The following is a 21,042-nucleotide window of genomic DNA, read 5'->3' on the forward strand; positions in this document are numbered from 1 at the left end:
TAATCAGCTGGTGAGGGCTGAATGGACTCTTGGGTCTCGATGCTGACCAACCCAGTTTTTGCTGTGAACCACGACTCATTGTGTCACTGCCATTGTTATCTAAATATTGGGAGATTGGAGGTCACTCTATCCTATTCTGGTTGCATACTCTACTTCCTTAATCTGACTCCATCCCATCCCTCCCAATATCTGAGGCTGAAACAGAAAAGTCACAACTGTGGTGATCCCTTAGGCTGTGAATTGATTCCTGACACACACCCTGACCATTCCTAATTTTAACTACCAACACCTCCAGAATATATTTCAAAGGTTCAACACATGTGTTGTTTGAACCTTGAACTATGAAATACAGTCTGAATGAAACCAATAATCTACTGGTGACTCTCCCAGCTTCAAAGCTGCAGAAGCACATTTAAGCCAAGACTCCACAGCTCATATCCAAAAACATTCAAATCCCATCTATCCGTAATCCCTGTCACCACTATCTATGTTGTAATCAGGTCTGGTAATGCTTTTGTTTTAATATTCCCAACAAATCATCACAACTATTCATGAAACCTCGCTCATTCTCTCTCTTTGTCAATTACCCAAGCCTCAGCCAGTTGTTCATATTTCACCTGATTTTCTTTGAGCCTGTTCTGTTTCAGAAATGATTTTCATGTCTAATTTTCCCCCCAGACACCATCAAATTGGACAAGATGACAGCCCAGAATGGAGAACTGCACAGACTATTTTAGTTTATTGTTCAGTAAACTGGGCTATCTGCCCAGCATGGGGAGCATTGCCAACCTTTGCCAGTTTCTTGGCACTGTCCCTCCATTAGATAACTGCACAGCATGAGGAAACTTACAGCCCATGCTGTGAGTGACATGAAATGGGGCTCCCAAAAATGTGTTTCTCCACACCTCCATTGCACCAGAACAAGGCAAGGGGTTCTGTGGGTCTCTGATGAGTGTGATGGAGGCTTCAAATGTGAAAATCTTTGTTTTGAGAGAGAACACACATGGAGGAAATCACTTTTAAAATGAACCACTGGCACGGGTTTGGATAATTGACAGAGGAAGACCGAGGGACATTTCATGGACAGGTGTGATGACATGTTTGAGAATATTAAACTAAAGTCATTGTCAGACCCAATAACAATCTAGATCAGTGATCAAAGGAATGAAGAATGGATAGAATTTTGTACTTATTTCTGAAATGTGTCATGGAGACTCGACTAAGATTTGCTGTGGTTGGTTCACTCGCTGAGCTAATTCATTAATTTGCAGACGTTTCATTACCCTGCTGGGGGACACCATCAGTGCAACTTCCGATGAAGCATTGTTCTATCTTCCCGCCAGTTATTTAAAGCCTGGGGCCTATTGGAGTTGATTACATTGTTTCTGTTTTTTCTTTGCAGTGGTGTGTGTATAGAGTCTAGACTGAACCTACCACAGCATCCACAACCCGAGCTACAAATCTGCTCAAGATCCTTGGATTAAGATTTGCTTCTGCTGCTTTGAAGCTGGAAGGGTCAGCAGCAGATTTTTGGCATCATTAAGACTGTATTTCATAGCTCAAGGTTGAAATAGCAGATGGGATGAGCCAGTGCATCATATTCTGGAGGTGTTGGTAGTTAAAATTAGGAAAAGTAGAGGAACTGAAGTAAATCTCCCTCCATTAATGTTGCAGTGTGACCATATACAATACATCATGTTCGTGAATACCCACTGTCCTGGTAGCATCCACAGATTCTTCATTCAGAAGCAGGCAGCCGTTCCCATCGTTTTTGGGTCTCCACGTGGCAACAAAGGTTCACATCAGGGATAAAGATTACCCCCATGATAAATGGTTCAATATACCCTCCCCTTCACAACACACCAGCACCAACCAACCACATCAACATATCCCATGTGCACACAGGGCAATTGAGCATCGGGGAACGTCAAGGAGAGGTCCATCAAGGAGGTGAAGTGATTCATCAAATGTCTGAGCCTGTCAGCGTGATACCTCTCGTTCACACTGTACCACTATGCCTTGTAATCACTTTCTATTTCAGTAACATACTGCCTTCCGTTCCTCTGGGGAAGTGAAAGAAACGTGACAGGTGATGTATCATGTTACATCCCATCTGCCAAACTATCATCCATTAACTTTACTCGTCAATATCGATTTACAGACATTTTGTCTTGATGATTTAATTTCCCGTTTATCTTAGTGTTATCGTTGAATGTAGTCAAAGCACATTTTTTCCATTCCTCCAAATTATTGTTATAGATTTTATTGAGGACCCAGCACTGGTCACAGTGTGTCTCCATTTGTTACATTGTGTTAAACTGACAGAGACTGATTTATCCCGAGTTTCTGCTTCCCGTTGATAACCAGTCCAACCCCATTCCTGTGTAGCACATTCATAGGGCTAAATAACAACAATAAGTATCAGAGAGCCTTTCAGCCCCTCCACCCTGCTCCGGCATTTAATACGATCATGGCTGATGTCATCTTGGCGTCAGCGCCAGTTTCCTGCCCGGTCTCCATAATCCTTCATTTACCTAATGTCCCAGCACCCACGGCATTCTTGGTTGTGAATTGTACACGTTCACAATCCTTTGGGAGAAGTAAGTTCTCCTCATTCCATTCTAAATCTGCTCTGCATTGTGTGAAAACTATGGGCTGTTGTTCTAGATTGGCCCACATGAGGAAATGCCCACTCCACATCTACAATCTCAATCATGTTTAGTTTCTTCCAAACCTCAGTCAGATCTCCACTCATTCTTCTAAACTCCAGAGAATATAGACCTGTCCTGCTCAGTCTTTCTCCATAAGACAAGATCCTCATCTCTCGAATCTCTTCTTAACTGCCTCCAATGCAACTAGATTTCTCCAACATTCAGGACACCAAAACTGCACAAAGTACCCTAGTTGCTGGATCAATAAAGGCTGGCATAGTTTCAAAAACACTTCCAAACTTTATAAGCTCTATTTTGTTTTGCAGAAATAGATGCTGAAATTGCACTTGCTTTGCTGACTACCTGCTGTGGGTTACTTGTATGTGGGTTTTCTGTGATATGCACAATGATGCCTAGATCCCTCTGCACCAAAATGCTCTGGAGTTTCTCTCCATGTCGTTAATAAGTTCACTTTCCATTCCTCTGGCTAATATGTATAACGCCATACATACCCACGTTAAATTTCATCTGCAGAATGTTGGTTTATTCAATGCACTGATCCCAATCGATTTGCACATTACATGCATGTTCATTGTATCCTACTTTTCCACCTATTTTCATGTCATCTAAAAATGTGCTGTAGTATTCTCTATCCCTTGAAACAGGTAATAACTTAGATTGAAAGTAGCTCAGGGCTGGGTACTGAGTTGAGTGGCAGCTCAAAAGTTGTCAACCAGAAAATGACCCTCTATTCCAACTCTGTCTATTTCGTCAGTTCACCAATCCTCTATCAAAACTAATAGATTGCTCCTAAAACCATGTACTCTTATTTTATTGATTAATTATTTGCCTGGCACTTTATTCAATGCCTTCTGCAATTGCAGATGTATTTCATCTCCAGGATTACCATTATCTGCCTTGCTTGCAGTATTAACCACCGAGCCACAGTACCACCATCTTTAAAGGACTTAAGCAAATAACTTAAACTGTATTTATTCCCCCTGAAACCATGCTGACTGTGATGGACTGTGGTTTGACTTTGCCAGTCTCATGTTATGAATTAACTGCCAGTGGATTCTCGCAATTTACCTTGAATCCCAATACTTTGCTCACTACTTTTTGGTTCCCTAGTGAAGATGATTATTCTAAGTTCTTCGCTTTCTTTCACCTCGCCCTCAATTCTCATGCCATGGGCACAAAGCTGGAAAGGGGCTCCTCTGATTGCTGTGTAAGGGCCTGAGGAACTGAATGGACACATTCTTCCTAAAAATGGGCTTATCTTTCAATCTTGTAAACTCCAATGGGTTTTGGGTTAACCTCATCATCCTTTACTTATTGGTGTTGTGAAGTCAGGTAGAGTGTTTGTGGGCTCGGAGGCAGGGCGTTAGAATTTGATGTATATTTAATATTGATCTTTTTAAAGTGTTGTGGAGGAAGCAGTGCATGGTCGTTTTAAAAGATGGTGTATTTTTTCTTTCTGTGCTTCAAAATTCAAAACAAAAATGCCCTTGGAAAGCAGCTTGCGCGCTTGCAGGTGCACAGAGACGCTGAATTGAAACATTTTGTCTCAAAAAGCAGAATAGTTAGCAAGCCAAGTATCAGTTTTATTTTGTTTTCAAGGCAACACATTTTGAATTTTGGCAATTAAATTGAACCAGGCTCCGAGATATCAAAAAAAAATTCCAATCCGATATTTTTGACAACATAGGGCTAATAATTTGTAAGGAACTGATATGTCATCTAAGGTATAAAAAAAGTTGCAGTTGGGCAAAGACAGGACGGTGAACTGCCATCTGCCAAAGTTAACAACCCTCAGCTCGAAAGAGAGAAGTACTGGCTCTCACAGAATTCACTCAGCATTACAGAAAGCACCATTTAAATCAAAGGCACCTACAGCACAACTAGTTAATATTTGTGACAGAACATTCGATGTAGGAAGTGTTCCTGACAGAACATTTGACTGAGAATGCACAAAGCATTCTGGAAGATGTTCAAAAGACTACATTCTACTATTTTTAATTTCATTTTATATAAATAGGGCCTTTATTTATTGGAACAATATGACATTAGAATTTTGTTTTATTTGGGAATTATTAGTAGTTTGAAGTCATTTAGTTTGTTTGTTAATAGTTTAGTGAATTTGTTAAGGATTAGAGTTAAATAAATAAATTGTTACTTGTTGATTGTAAAATGAGTGTCAGACATTTACTTCATTTAACCGTTACAAGTTGCTGAAAAGCAAATATAACACCACTTTGCAAGATAATAAAATGTGAGGCTGGATGAACACAGCAGGCCAAGCAGCATCTCAGAGATGCTGCTTGGCCTGCTATGTTCATCCAGCCTCACATTTTATTATCTTGGAATTCTCCAGCATCTGCAGTTCCCATTATCTCTATAACACCACTTTGCACACTGCTTTTCACAGATTATAGGGCAAGGCACTCCTCCTTGGGTGTTTCAGTTTTATTTCTCAAACAGGGGTCAACTTGCAAGTTATAACACATTCATTGAGGGAATCAGTTTAGGGAAGCATCTCTGAGCTGCTTCCGATACAACATTACCCTTTCTTCAGTGAGGAGTTTAAATCGGTACACACTACTCCAGCTATGATCTCACTAAATCCTGTACAGTGGAAACAACATTTTGCCAGCCTGCTCTAAAGTACCCAACCTAGATGAGAGCAGCATCAGCTCTCTGGAGGAGACCATGATTGAAATATTATTGTCCTTCTGTATGGGAGATCTGGTGAAAATGTCACAATGACGCTTGAGAAGAGCGAATAACATGTGGTGAGATGATTTCAACGTTCAGATAGGCCGTGCCAAGTATCCCACCTGAATATCCCATTAATGCCGCCAGAACCCACATCATTCAGATTCCTCAATCTGCCGAAACGGAAGTTAGGAACAGCAAGGAGAAGCAAACATTGATGAGAGTTATACTTCAAAGACAAAATTGCAGTACAAATGTTGGTCATGTTATCAAACAGGAAATTAGAAACACAAGTTTGTGGGTACTACAGTAATAATGGGCAGATTCAATTTTCATCTAATCTTTGTTAATCCAAGTGAATGCAATGCTGGGAAAAAATGGATTTCATGAGCGTGTGTGAGATGGCTTGCTTTAACACTATGTTGAGTGCCAAGCTAGAGATCAGTCTATTTAGGAACTGGTATTGTGCGATCGGAATTGCGAATTGAAAACATTGCTGTCAAGGAGCTTTTGGGAATAGTGATGATAACAGTGATCGTGAATTTTATATGACATCTGAAAACACTTTTTAAAAAAAGTTATATACCTGTGTCAGGCAAGCCATGATGGTATGAGGGGCAAGATGGCTTCATTGAGTTGGAAAAGTACATGGGAAAAAAGTTTTAATGGAAATCAGGCAATATCTGTTGTTCACAGAAACATTGTAAGGTGTACACAGTATATATATCCCCGAAGTGCAAACAGCAAAAGGAAAGATGACTCAATGATTGTCAATGAAAGAAGTTAAAGATTGCATTCGATCAAAGCTATTGTCAGAACCCAATGGATTCAGATAAATTCAACCAAGAAGCTGAGTTTAATAAAATTGAAAAGAGAACAAGAATTCAAACAAACAAGAAACATAAAGACTGCCAGAAACAATGTGTAACAGTGACTGTGTAGAGAGGATAATATATTGTGGAGAACAGAAACATTACATGGAAACTGAACAGTTACTTTGCGCCTGTCTTCATGGAGGAAGATCCAGAAAATCTCACAGACATATGAAGTGACCATGGGGCATGTGTAACTAAAGACAATGATGAAGTAGCATTTGAAAACATAACTGGATTGAGCCTTGACGACAAAATGTGAGGCTGGATGAACACAGCAGGCCAAGCAGCATCTCAGGAGCACAAAAGCTGACGTTTCGGGCCTAGACCCTTCATCAGATAGAGGGATGGGGTGAGGGTTCTGGAATAAATAGGGAGAGAGGGGGAGGCGGACCGAAGATGGAGAGAAAAGAAGATAGGTGCAGAGAGTATAGGTGGGGAGGTGGGGAGGGGATAGGTCAGCCCAGGCAAGACGGACAGGTCAAGGAGGTGGGATGAGGTTAGTAGGTAGATGGGGGTGAGGCTTGGCGTGGGAGGAAGGGATGGTGAGAGGAAGAACAGGTTAGGGAGGCGGAGACAGTTTGGACTGGTTTTGGGATGCAGTGGGTGGAGGGGAAGAGCTGGGCCGGTTGTGTGGTGCAGTGTGGGGAGGGGACGAACTGGGCTGGTTTAGGGATGCATTTGGGGAAGGGGAGATTTTGAAACTGTTAAAGTCCACATTGATACCATTAGGCTGCAGGGTTCCCAGGCGGATTATGAGTTGCTGTTCCTGCTACCTTCGGGTGGCATCATTGTGGCAGTGCAGGAGGCCCATGATGGACATGTCATCTAAAGAATGGGAGGCGGAGTGGAATTGGTTTGCGACTGGGATGTGCAGTAGTTTGTTTTTGAACTGAGCAGAGGTGTTCGGCAAAGCGGTCCCCAAGCCTCCGCTTGGTTTCCCCAATGTAGAGGAAGCCACACCGGGTACAGTGGATGCAGTATACTACATTGGCAGATGTGCAGGTGAACCTCTGCTTAATGTGGAATGCCATCTTGGGGCCTGGGATAGGGGTGAGGGGGGAGGTGTGGGGCAAGTGTAGCATTTCCTGCGGTTGCAGGGGAAGGTGCCGGGTGTGGTGGGGTTGGAGGGCAGTGTGGAGCGAACAAGGGAGTCACGGAGAGAGTGGTCTCTCCGGAAAGCCGACAGGGGTGGGGATGGAAAAATGTCTTGGGTGGTGGGAGCGGATTGTAGATGGCGGAATTGTCGGAGGATGAAGCGTTGTATCCGGAGGTTGGTGCGGTGGTGTGTGAGAACGAGGGGGATCCTCTTTGGGCGGTTGTGGCGGGGGCGGGGTGTGTGGGACGTGTTACGGGAAATACGGGAGATGCAGTCGAGGGCGTTCTCGATCACTGTGGGGGAAAAGTTGCGGTCCTTGAAGAACTTGGACATCTGGGATGTGCGGGATTGGAATGTCTTGTCGTGGGAGCAGATGTGGTGGAGGCGGAGGAATTGGGAATAGGGGATGGAATTTTTGCAGGAGGGTGGGTGGGAGGAGGTGTATTCTAGGTAGCTGTGGGAGTCGGTGGGCTTGAAATGGACATCAGTTACAAGCTGGTTGCCTGAGATGGAGACTGAGAGGTCCAGGAAGGTGAGGGATGTGCTGGAGATGGCCCCGGTGAACTGAAGGTTGGGATGGAGGGTGTTGGTGAAGTGGATGAACTGTTCGAGCTCCTCTGGGGAGCAAGAGGCGGCGCCGATAGGATTGAGCCTTGATACGTCTGATGGACCAGATGTACTTCATACTAGAATTCCAGAGGAATCAGCAACAGACATAGTGATTGCATTGGGGATCACTGGGTTATTTTCCTGTACTTTCTGAAAAGGCAGGAAGCCAATCTGGGCAACGAGAATGTTATAGATGTATTCCAATGGCTCAAGAAGAGAAGAAGGGTGAGATTAGCCAACTGCAGACCAGTAAACTTGTAATTCACAGTAGAGAATCTGTTGGAATCTATTATAAAGGATGTGATATTGGATATTTAGAAAAGTATGAACAAAATTAGAGAGAATACGAATGAATTTATGAAATGAAAATTACAACTGACAAACTTTCTTTTACAAACTCTTTGAAGATGTATCTTGCAGGCGTAGACAATAGAGAAATAGTGGATGTGGTACATACAGATATTCAGAAGAATTTTCTAAGAGATCACACAGTGAGTTATTAAATTAAAGTGAAGAGGTAGATTGGGGAAAATGTGCAAATGGAAGGTGAAGGGTAGATTTCCGTGAAGGACAGTTGCATGGAGTGTTGGCCAGACTATACCTGAAGGAATGTGTACAGTTTTCTAAGAAAGAATATTCTGAACGAAGAGGAAGTGCAGTGGGTATTCTCAAGATTACTCCTATAGATGGCAAGATTGTCTGACCAGAAAACTCGGCCTCTGTTCTCTCGAGTTTCAAAGAGTGCGAGTGATCACAGTGAAACTTATTAAATTCTCACAGAGGGGACTGACTAACACAGGGGCATGGAGAAGTGCAAGCAGGCAAGATTAAGGAGAATCTCAAAATATTCAACATGTACATCAAGCGGAATAGAATAACTGGTAAAAATATCGGGCCTATGAGAAACAAAGGAACAACCTGTGCATGAAGCTGGAGAACACTGATAGATAAAAATCGACAGAACTGCGGATGCTGGAAATCAGGAACAAAAACAAAGTTGGTTGAATAGCTGAGCAGGTCTGGCAGCATCTGTGAAACGGAAAACAGAGTTGCCATTTCGGGTCGAGTGACACTTCCTCAGAGCTCCTCTGCAGATCCAAAACTTTAACTCAGTTTTTATTCCTTCACAGATGCTGCCAGACCTGCTTACCTTTTCCAGCAGCTTTGTTTTTGAACACTGATAGATTGTTACATGAGTATTTTGTATCTGTTTTACGTTGGAGAAGGAGGATTCGGAGACAGAATTCGAGAAGATGGAATTTGAAACCCTTGAGCAGATGGATATAAAATGCGAGCTGGGATTGAGGGTTTTGGCTGATATAAAATTGGACAAATCCCCTTACCCAGCTGATTTGTATCACACGATGCTGTAGGAGACAAGAGAGAGAAGACCCTGATCCAAATTTTTCGGATTTGCCGCAGGGGAGGTGCCAGAGGACTGGAGAACAGCTAACGCGGTTCCCTTTTACAGGAAGAATGGCAGAGATAGACTGGGCAAATATAGACCAGTGAGTATCAGATCAGTGTTAGGGAAACCATGGGAGAGAATAGGAAAGGAGAAAATTGATCTGCATTTAGAGAGGCAAGGTTTGATCAGGGATAGTCAGGATGACTGCATCAATGGGAAGTCATGTCGAGCAAATGTGATTGATTTTTTTAAGGCGGTCATTTTAATGGCTTTTCATTGAGACCTTTTGACAAAGCTCCACATGGGAAACTCAAAAAGTAAGTCGAATCTCATGGTATCAAGGCTAACTTGGCAAGTCACATTCAAAATTGTCTCAGTGGCAGGAGACAGAGGGTGGTGATAGATGGCTGTTTGTCTGACTGGAGACCAGGTCCTTGATGAGATCTCATCTAGAACATTGTGCAGTATTTTGTACAGATTTGGTTTCCTTACCTCATAGAGGACGAACCTGACACTGAGGGAGTGCAGTGAAGGATGGCCAAATGATCTCTGTGATCACAGGCCTGTTGTTTGAGCAGAGTTCAAATCATCTGGGCCGAAATTCTATGAAGTTGAGGAAAATGTGTGAAGTTCTCAGTGAAATGGACTTCAGCAAAGCATTTGATAAGGTTCCCCACGGCAGGCTCATTCATAAAGTCAGGAGGTATGGGATACAGGGTGATTGGGCTGTCAGAATTAGTTGGCTGACAGGAGGCAGAGAGTGGTTGTAGATGGTAAGTATTCTGCCTGGAGGTCAGTGCTGAGTGGCATCCCACAGGGGTCTGTTCTTGGGCCTCTGCACTTTGTAGTTTTTATAAATGACTTGGATGTGGAGGTTGAGGAGCAGGTTAGTATGTTTGCCGATGACACAAATGTTGGAGGTGCCATTGATAGTATCGAGGGCTATTACAGGCTTCAGCAAAACATTGACAGTATGCAGAGTTGGGCTGAGAAATGGCAGATGGAGTTCAACCTGGATAAATGCGAAGTGATGCATTTTGGAAGGTCAAATTTTGATGCTGAATATAGGATGAAAGGCAGATTCTCGGCAGTATGTAGGAACAGCGGGATCTTGGTGTTCAAGTGCATAGATCCCTCAAAGTTGCCACACAAAGTGGATAAGGTTGTTAAGAAAGCATATGGTGTTTTGGCTTTCATTATCAGGGGGATCGAGTTTTAGAGCCGCGAGGTTATGCTGCAGCTGTACTGGAATATTGTGTCCAGTTCCGGTTGCCCTATTACAGGAAAGATGTGGAGGCTTTGGAGAGGGTGCAAAGGAGGTTTACCAGGTTGAGGAGGTTGACTGAGCTCGGACTTTTCTCTCTGGAGAGAAGGAGGAAGAGAGGCGACCTGATCGAGGTGTACAAGGTAATGAGAGGCATGGATAGAGTCGATAGCCAGAGACTTTTCCCCAGGGCAGGATTGACTGCCATGAGGCATACTTTTGAGGTGTTAGGAGGAAGGTATAGAGGAGATGTCAGAGGGAGGTTCTTCACCCCCTGAGTTGTGAGTGCATGGAATACTTTACCAGTGGTAGTCATGGAAGCAGAGCCATTAGTGACATTTAAGCGACTGCTGGACATGCACATGGACAGCAGTGAAATGAGGGGAATGTAAGTTAGGTTCGGTTATTTTTGTATTGGGATTATTCCACGGCACAACATCGTGGGCCGAAGGGCCTGTATTGTGCTATGCTTTTCTATGTTCTAAATATCTAACACTTACCCAGGTGAGACAGATTGGAAACAGGGATGATCCTGCCCCTGGCTGGGCCGTCTAACGTAACGGGCCACAGTATTAGGTACAGGCAGGCCACTGTGCATTGGGATAAGAGTAAATGTCTGCATTTAGAGACTGGTAAACCTGTGGTATTCTCTATCATGCAAGGCTGTGGAAGTAAGGCAATGAATATAAATAAGCATTTCTAGACACTAAATTGATGTGGACAGAACAGGTGTATAGGATGGGGATAGAAGATCAGCCATCATTATGTTCAATGGGGGAGAAAAATCATTGGATCAAAACGACTACTGAAGTTCATATTTTATATTTTTCGCAAGATTAATCACATTAAGGGTTATCTATGTTGTGTGGGAGAAGTGCATTGAGGAGATGTTTGGCCATGAACTAGAATGGGGAAGACTAAATGGATCGAATGGCCTACTCCTTTCCCGATGTTTCTGTGCAGTCTGTGGGAAAGCTCTGTAAATGTTCTCACAAGCTCTCAGATGCCAAGAAGGAGGTCTCTGAAGGTTTCACAGGACAGTGTTTCATTTTCCCTTTCCCAATACCGAGGCCGAGGCAGGGTGTTCTGTCCAGGTTTTTTCCTTTAATATGTCGAAGCAGTTTGATACGAGTGATTGCCTTGCATTGCTGTTTCAGAGAACATTGAAGATTTCATCACGAGTCTGGAGTCACTTTTAGAACATACCATGGAAAGCACGGTTGATTTGCATCCTGAAAGTACATTGTCGATTTGGTATCTGGGGGATATCGCTTTACTCCTGCCCAGTCTGCACAGTCAATGTCTCCTATTCCTTTCTGTTTGCGAACCAATCACATAGATTCTGTCTCTGACGCTTTCATCACAATAAACAAGGCAATTGGAAATGTAACGCTTACTTTTGAGAAAAGGCCAAAAAAAATGTAAACGAAAGGTGCATATACTGTGCAAAAAATGTTTGCAACTTTAGAAGGAAATTATTGAATGGATTGTGTGAGAGCAAAGAGAGGAAAATTCAGTGAAATCAATATTTGCTGTCTTTCTTCAGGGCAGTTTTGTCCAGAAACAGTGTTTAGATTGGCACTTGTAGTGGAGGAGACTTCAGCGCAGTAACAACTTCTTGATTGGCTCTTCGGAATGCAGTTACGCTGAATGCCTCATGTGGATAACGCAGCAGAATCATGGAGCCTGTAAAGAGGAAGCATCACCTTTCTCTTTTATGTCTAACATTGTTAGAGTAATTGGAGATGGGCACTAAGACTAATAGCAGGCAATGTCAGCATTCCATCCAGTCCAGGTATCGTCGTTACATTAAAAGTGTCAGAATGAACGGATAAATTGAGCTGTTTGTTCTGTAAATCGACTTAATGTCAGTCACCATGGATGCTAACTGTGCCACTGGAGTGTTTCCCTCTTCTTTTAATAAGGGGTTTCTTCCAATGCATTATCCCACAGTATCAGTGGCTGTGTCATCCTCAACACGATTGGGATCAGCAGCTCCAGAAAGAAGGAGAGATCAGAATCTGTGAACTGCAGATAGGGATGTTACAATTATTGGTCAGAATGTGAGAACAACGGACTGGAATGTTCCAATAACGGACCAGAATCTCAGAACCATAACAGGGAATGTTACAACAGTGTAACAAAATCGGAGAGGAACAGATTGGAATGTTCCAACAATGGACAAGGGTTTATGCTAAGGCCTTTACTGGCTTTCTTTCAATCAAATACCATTAACATGGAGGATAGAAATGCCCTGATGATTATTCAAGCGGATTACTATCCCATCCTCATTTTTGTTGGTGTTCCCTGTAAGTCTCTCCATCTCTGTCCATTTATTAATTCTGTCAGCCTTTGTGAACAGCATCTCAATTTCTATGATCTATATTTGGCAAAAATGGAAACTATTGTATTCACAGTCAGTGACAAACTCAATTCACATTCCAGGGCTTTTCTCACCTTCACTTACAAACGCTCGAAGAGGAACAAAAATGTTCACAACCACCATTGGCCCATTTTGTCCTGAGCTGATTTATATCACAATATTCCCTTTATCACCAATAATATACCCAGTTTTCACTTCTGCCTCAGTGCTCTTTCTGAATAAACTAAAATCTCCTCCTTTCCAGTTGCTGTTCTCTTCTGGCCACACTTGCAGTTGCTCATATTTTGATTGTATACTTATTCTTATCTCTACCTGGGCCTATGCCAGTTGCAAAATGTGAAGCCAGTTTGATTTTAAAATGAGGTGGTCACAGCTTTGTGTCAGCGGTTTCAGTGTAACCCATCAACGACCATCAAATGACAGTTTCGTTGAACGGTTTAGATTCTGGAACTCTCTGAGCCGGAGTGGGTGCCACATCCATCATCTCCTCAGTGCAGTGCTGCGATGACACTTGGTGACAGAGGCCGTATCTCTTCACCTCACCCCGACTGACCCACTGCTGAATGGAATGTTTTATTCTGTCTCCACAGAAGAAGATACAGAAAATCTTCCAGAAATTCTACAGTATAATGATTGTGAAAATGAGACATTGTGGGGGATTAGAATTAATAATGAGGAATTACTCAAAACTAATTGGACCGAAGTTTGATAGATTGCTCCTGGGGTGTGTCCCAGAGTGTACATTGAGGAGGCAATAGAGCACTTCAGTCTAACCAGTTCATGTCAAACATAATCCCAAACTATCCTACTCCCACCTCTCCAACTGTTTCCTGTTCATATAATTGTCCAAATGTCATTTAAAACTTGTGATTAGAATAATGAATTATTGTTTACTCTTCAAATTTCTTTAGATTCTGGAATTTCTGGTTCCTGCAGAATAGAAAGTTGCTGTTGTAACCCAAATAAAAACTGGAGTGGGAGGGAAAACAAAAAAAATCTAATTTTTGGACAACTTAATGTCAGTTTTGAGAAAAATATTGAAATATTTTATGAGGACGGTGAAAGCGGGACACTTGGGGAATCATGATATGACTTGGCAATGTCAACTCAGATTCAGGAAAGGGAAGTCACCTTTGATAAACCTGTGGAGTTTATGCTAAATAAAGCGTCCAAAAATTTCAGATGTGTATTCAAATTATCCCCAGAAATGTTTTCCATTGCTGCTTCACCATTTTCCTGCTAAGATTATATTCCTAATAACTCTAACCAGGTCCTCATTCACGTCTTTGCAGTTTCATTTCTCAACTATAATTGTGTCACATCCAAATGTGAGCAATGCATTGAAACTGAAAGAGGGAGGTTTGAGAGATAAGACAGGGAGAAAGATTGGAATTTTTATGAACTCGATATATGTAAAGTATGTATGAGAGAGATAGAAAGTGAGAGGCAATATGGAGGATGAGATGTAAAAATAGAGACAAATAGATTATCGACAGAAGTAGATATACTTTCCAATTTGTTTTGGCAATTCCTGTGTGTTATGGTCCTTTGTCCAGTCAATGCACGACTGAGTCATGTGTTATAATAGTTGAAGCATCCACAAATGAGAACCAGTGAGAGTGGTGTCTTTGAAATTTCAGAATACTTTTGATATGGTGGCACACAGGTGACTGAGTCAAGGTGGACCCCAGGGGAAAAATACTACATGGATTGAGAATTGTTTAGTTGAGACAATACAGAGAGTCGAGCCAGACTGAACACTGTTACTTTTGGGCTATCATGTATCAGTTTTTGGACCACGGTAATTTGAAAGGCATCCAAACAATTTGGTTATGACAAGAATAGTATACATCTCTTTTTGTAATGATTAAATGGTGTGAGGTTGGGAATGTGTTTTTGCCCAAAAGGACCTGTATGCCCTTGAACACAGGTCACCAAAATTAATACATACAAGGGTATCAGTAATGAGGGAAGTAAGCTACATGTTGCAATTCATTGTAAGATGATTCAAGTACACTAATAAAGCAATCTTTCTGAACTTCTAGAGCATTAATGAGAGAATAGTTAGGGGCATTGTGTACAGATTTGATTTCTTTTGTGAGGAAAGATCTCCTTGCCACAGATACGGAACAAATGGGTATCACCAGTCTAATCCTTGAGATGATGGTACCATGAGGAGAGAGTGAAGAAACTGAGTGTATAATCTGCAGCGCTGAGAGAATAAGAGATAATTACGTTCAAAGTTGAAGGGTGGGAATGAACACTGATGCCCAAAAAAGACATTGATAGAGTGAGAAATTCCACATGTTACTCATGTAAATACATGTGGATTTTATGCATAAAATTACTTAGAGCCCCACAGTGATTGAGAGAGAAATGCAGACTCTGAATGAACTCTCTCCACATTGATGTGTGACCCTACACTGAATGTCATGTTGTTCACAATCCTGACATCAGCCATAATACCTTACTTCTGAAACAGAAAGCCATTCCAACCATATTCAGATCTCCATAGAGAACAAAAGTCTTGTCCGACGATGCCACCTTGAGACTTCGCACAAAATACTAGGCTTCCCACCTCACTGCTGTAAAACTGCATTAAAGTACCACATGTGTACCACGAGCAATAGACACTCGATGAACAGCGTGAAGCAGACTATCTGTGCAGCCTCTGTTCCATTTGCTTGTCATGTTGGAGCATCAGTTACCTCACTCTGTTTCCATGTAAGTGACGGTAGGGGCTGAAAGGCCTCCTCCTGTTCAACTGTAAGTTGTTCAAGGGGCTGTACAGCGGGATCAAGTGACAAATTACGCCACCCTGGGTTCCTGTGTAACAGCTGGATGTGTAAAATATTGTGATAATGCTGTAACTGTATGAGGCTATTTTGTTCTGGATTCTTCTCAGAGAAAGATTGAACAAGAGGCACAAAGCAGTCTAGTTAATAAAACTTGAGTAAACAGCTTGACAGTTTTTGGTTTTTTCACAAAATCTGCCAACTATTTCACTAATGTAGCTCTGAATAAATGTACACAGAAAAGCACGACAGAATTCTGGGGAAGACAATTCCCATCCGAAATGCCATTCAGAATTTCTTCTTATCCACCTTGTCGAATCAGAAAATGACACAGTACAGACACAGGCCCTTTTGATGTGTGAACTAATGTAACTACTGTCACTGTAAGAGATTATTTTGTCCTGGTTTCTTTGAAGAGAGAGATTGAATGAAAGGCACAGAACTGTCCAATTAAGACCACTTGAGTAAAAAGCTTGAGAGGCTTCAGGATTTTTTAATGTATCCTCAATGAGTGTGATGAGCTCTCACAGATTAGAGTTTCTGAGTTTTGCTTTTCAGTTGTATCAGAGGTTATTGGGGGCTCAACAGAGTTGGAGGCTTCAGTGAATGTCTCCTGGCTGCTGAATTTTCTGTAGATTTTTTTTTTCTCCTCCTGAATTGGAGAACTCCATGTGAGAACCTGTGTCTGAATTTTATTTCTTACCAAAGTGTGTGTGTATGCATTGTTACTACACCGGAACAATTAATTAGTAATAGTTGCTGTAACTATTAAATTGTTAGGTTTTCTAGGAGATTAAGGTTATTCTAAATTTCTCTTTTGTTGGTTGTATTTTAACTACAGTCTTTAAATAAATTATGTTTTGTTAAACATCTGTCAACTATTTCATTCACTTAGCGCTGAAAAAATGTCAACAGAAAGGCACCACAGACTTCTGGGGAAGAGAATTCCCATTTGAAATGCCCTTTTAGAATTTCTTCTCATCCATCTTATAGAATCAGAAAGTCATACAGCACAGAAACAGACCAGTTAGTACAACTTGTCCACACTGATGAGATATATGATCTGATGTATTCCCATTTGCCCATATTTGGCCAATATCCCTCTAAACGTTTCCTAATCATGGACCAATCCAGATACTTTTCATTGGTGTAATTGCACACACTTTCACCACTTCTGACAGCACTTTCTGTTCACATACCTCTCTCTGCGTGAAAGCCTTGCCCTAAGTTTCCTCCTCAGTTGATCCCCCCTCACCTTCAAACTTTGCACTTTACTTTTGGCCTTTCCTCTCCTGGGAAACAGATCATGGCAATTCAGACTATTCATGCCCCTCATGATATTATAATCCTCTGTATGCCACCCCTCAGCCTCTGACACTCCAGGGGAAAACACTGCAAACTGTTCAGCCTCTCCCTACAGTTCAAGCTATCCAGTCGAGGAACATCCTTGCCAATCTTTTTCTGCACCCTCTCAAGGTCAAAATCTTCCTTCCCTTAGCAGAGGCAACCAAAATGTGAGCAATATTCTGAACGTGGCCTCATCAACGTCCTGTACAGGAGCAACATGCCATCCCAGCCCCTATACCCAGTGCTCTGACTGATTAGGGCAAGCTTGACAAACGTGTCTTCAGCATCCTGTCTACCTGCTACTCCACGTTCAAGGAACTAAGTGCCTGCAACCAAGGTCTCTTTATCTGGCAACGCTCCCCAGGGCCCGAGCTTTAACTGTATAAGTCCTGCCCTGCTTCGCCTTACCAAATGCAAAACCTCTCATTTTTCTAAATTAGACTCCACCAGCCACACCTTGGCCCATTGGCCTATCTGATCAATGTCCCATTGCACTCTGAGATAATCTTCAACACTGTCCACTGCACCAATTTTTGATGTCATCTGTAAACTTACTAACCACGTCACTGATATTCACATCCAAATCCTTTGTATTAATGATAGAAAGCAGTGAACTCAGCACTGATACTTGCGGCACACCGCTGGTGACAGGCCTCCAGTCCTCCAACCCCTCAAGCCAATTTTGAATTCAATTGGCTAGCTCCCTCTGGATCCCGTGTGAACTACCATCACTAATCTGTCCACCATTCAAAGTCATATCAAACACCTTCCTGAAGTCCAGATAGAAAACATCTACCACACTGCCTTCATCAACCTTCTTTATCACCTCTTCAAAATAATCAAGTTAGTGAGACACGTTTTCCACCATACAAAGTCACGTTTCCTATCCATAATCAATGTTTGCCTTTCTAATTGCATGTAAATCCTATCCCTCAGTATCCCCTCCAACAACTTACCCAGCATTCATGTCAGGCTCACTGGTCTGTGGTTCCCTGGCTTGTCGGGTCACTGTTTCCTTTTCCAGTTCCACTCCTCCACTGGTCACAACAAATTTTAAATATAACCAGGTTGGTGATGTGGCCGATGATATAGATCTCAGACTGGGTCAGGGTCAGTGTAAGTAACGAATCAGGTGGTTTTCTTTAATCTGCTAAAGCAACATGTTTATGACCAAAACAAATTTACTCACACAGTGACGAAAAGAAGAATGCCAAACACAGTTCACACGCACATGCACACATACACACACACACACACATATGTTTGATGACAAACTGAAATGTTAATTTGTCCACATAATGGTTGAACTCATGATAAAAGGAAAAATATGAGAGATTGTCCCATATATTATTTTGCTTCCAAATTTATTCTGCTCGCGCAAATTGCTGGGAATGAGATTATTTCCTGGAACTGTTAAATTATCTGAATCGCTTTTGCTTCAGGCTGTGGGAGATTCCAATGAATCCTCATCATGAACCTCCATGAGTGGTAAAGATGATTGATGTGCTTTCAGCTCTCGTGAATTGATGTGATGAGTTAAAAGGCAAAAGAAAGGGAGCAATAAGCTGAGAAAACAAAGTGTAGAGCTGGAGGAACACAGCAGGCCAAGCAGCATCAGAGGAGCAAGAAAGCTGACGTTTCAGGTCTGGACCCTTTTTCAGGGGCCCCTTGCTCCATGTAGCTGTGTCGTTGCTGCTCATACACAGAGCTATTTCCTTAGCAACAAATGGCCCCACTTGATTTAAAGATATGTTTATATGTGCCTCTGTAATTTGAAAAAAAAATAGTTTCATGTCTTCAAAACATCTGTGTTAAAATGAATGTGCCTTATTCCTAAACAAATATAGAAATTACTGGAAAAGCTCAGCAGCCTGGCAACATCTATGAAGACAAATTAGAATAAATGTTTCAGGTCAAGCGATCCTTCCTCAGAACCTGTTTTATTTTTTTAAAATTATTTCCCCAGTTTTTTTTCTCCCAAACAACAGGAAATATCCATCAGGTATTCATCATTTACACACTCCTCAAGTTCTTACATAGTCAAGAACATTTCTCATTCTCAGGCCTAAACTGTTACTCCTCCAAAAACATAATGCCTCCATCACAGGACAGTATACAGATAACGATCCTTGAAAAGTTTCAAAGGCCGTTGTGCTTTTGTTTCAGTTTAGGGCATCATAACTACACACAGAGCATCAAATGGAATCTCAGCAATGCCATGCACAGATGCAGGGAACCATGCCTTTAGATCATACCCAGCACCCTTTCCAAGAAACAACATCATTCAATTCACTTTCCAAATCACTTGCGACATCTTTAGAATAACTTATATGATTTAAGTACCAGGAAACACAAATCCCTCTATAACAATGAGCTCTGCGTTCTCCTCCCAGTTATATAATTTACTGCCATTTTATCCTTTCCCTAGAACACATATATCCCACAACCCACATTGTACAGTTTTATTTGCATTGCCCAAGTTTTTCTCACCAACGTCCCCTGTCTATAAACCATTGTACATGCTCTGCCTCATTTGACATCTTATTGGATGACTATACGAGAGTACTAGCAAATTGAGCTCCAATTCAATGCTGAACTGTTGATGACCTCACACTGAACCCTGAGAAATTCCACTAGTTACAGCTTTCCAGCCTGAAAATCAATAATTATTACTACTCTGAGTTTCCTATTAGCTAACCAGGACACTCTGTGCAGCAGCCAGGAAAATTAAATGCCTCGACCGTGGCGGTCAAGATGTATCTGATCTCGGCAATTCACCAATGCAGTCATTTGCGGTCAGATCATCAGGGAGATTGTACTGCCAATGATCCTGATCCTTAGCATTTCAAATACAAGCACACAAAATAGGCTGACACTTCAATAGAATGCTGCACGGTCAGAAATGCTGTCTTTCAGATGCAGCAATAAATCTAGTCTGCCCTCTCAATCAGGTTAACAAAGTGTGAAGCTGGATGAATACAGCAGGCCAAGCAGCATCTCAGGAGCACAAAAGTTGACGTTTCGGGCCTCGGCCCTTCATCAGAGAGGGGGATGGGGAGAGGGTTCTGAAATAAATAGGGAGGGGGGGGCAGACCGACGATGGATAGAGGAGAAGATAGGTGGAGAGGAGAGTATAGGTGGGGATGAGGGAGGGGATAGGTTAGTCCGGGGAGGACGGGCTGGTCAAGGAGGCGGGATGGGGATGGTAGGTGGGAAATGGAGGTGCGGCTTGAGGTGGGAGGAGGGGATAGATGAGAGGAAGAACAGGTTAGGGTGGCGGGCTGGGCTGGTTTTGGGATGCAGTGTGGGGAGGGGACGAACTGGGCTGGTTTTGGGATGCCGTGGGGGAAGGGGAGCTTTTGAAGCTTGTGAAGTCCACAGTGATACCATTGGGCTGCAGGGTTCCCAAGCGGAATATGAGTTGCTGTTCCTGCAACCTGCGGGTGGCATCATTGTGGCACTGCATGAGGCCCAGGATGGACATGTCGTCTGAGGAATGGGAGGGGGAGTTAAAATGGTTCGCGACTGGGAGGTGCAGTTGTTTACTGCGGACCGAGTGGAGGTGTTCTGCAAAGCGGTCCCCAAGCCTCTGCTTGGTTTCCCCAATGTAGAGGGAGCCACACCGGGCACAGTGGATCCCGGACACGGATTGAGGTGGAGGGATTATTTCCTATCAGCCTGGTTAACATTTGTCCCATTAACACCACCACAAATACATATAATCTAAATTATGAATTTCATTTTTGGCTGTGGGGGCTGTTTGGAAAAAATTGCCACAATTGGGACACACTAAAATAAAATAAAATGTCTTTGACAAGTGACCTTACAGACATTTGCAAAGCCGTAAGGGACACAGCTTGTAAACAATCAAAGTCTTTTCCCCTGGTGGGGGAGTCCAA

Source organism: Stegostoma tigrinum, unplaced genomic scaffold (assembly GCF_030684315.1).
Source record: "Stegostoma tigrinum isolate sSteTig4 unplaced genomic scaffold, sSteTig4.hap1 scaffold_58, whole genome shotgun sequence".
Taxonomy (NCBI): Eukaryota; Metazoa; Chordata; class Chondrichthyes; order Orectolobiformes; family Stegostomatidae; genus Stegostoma; species Stegostoma tigrinum.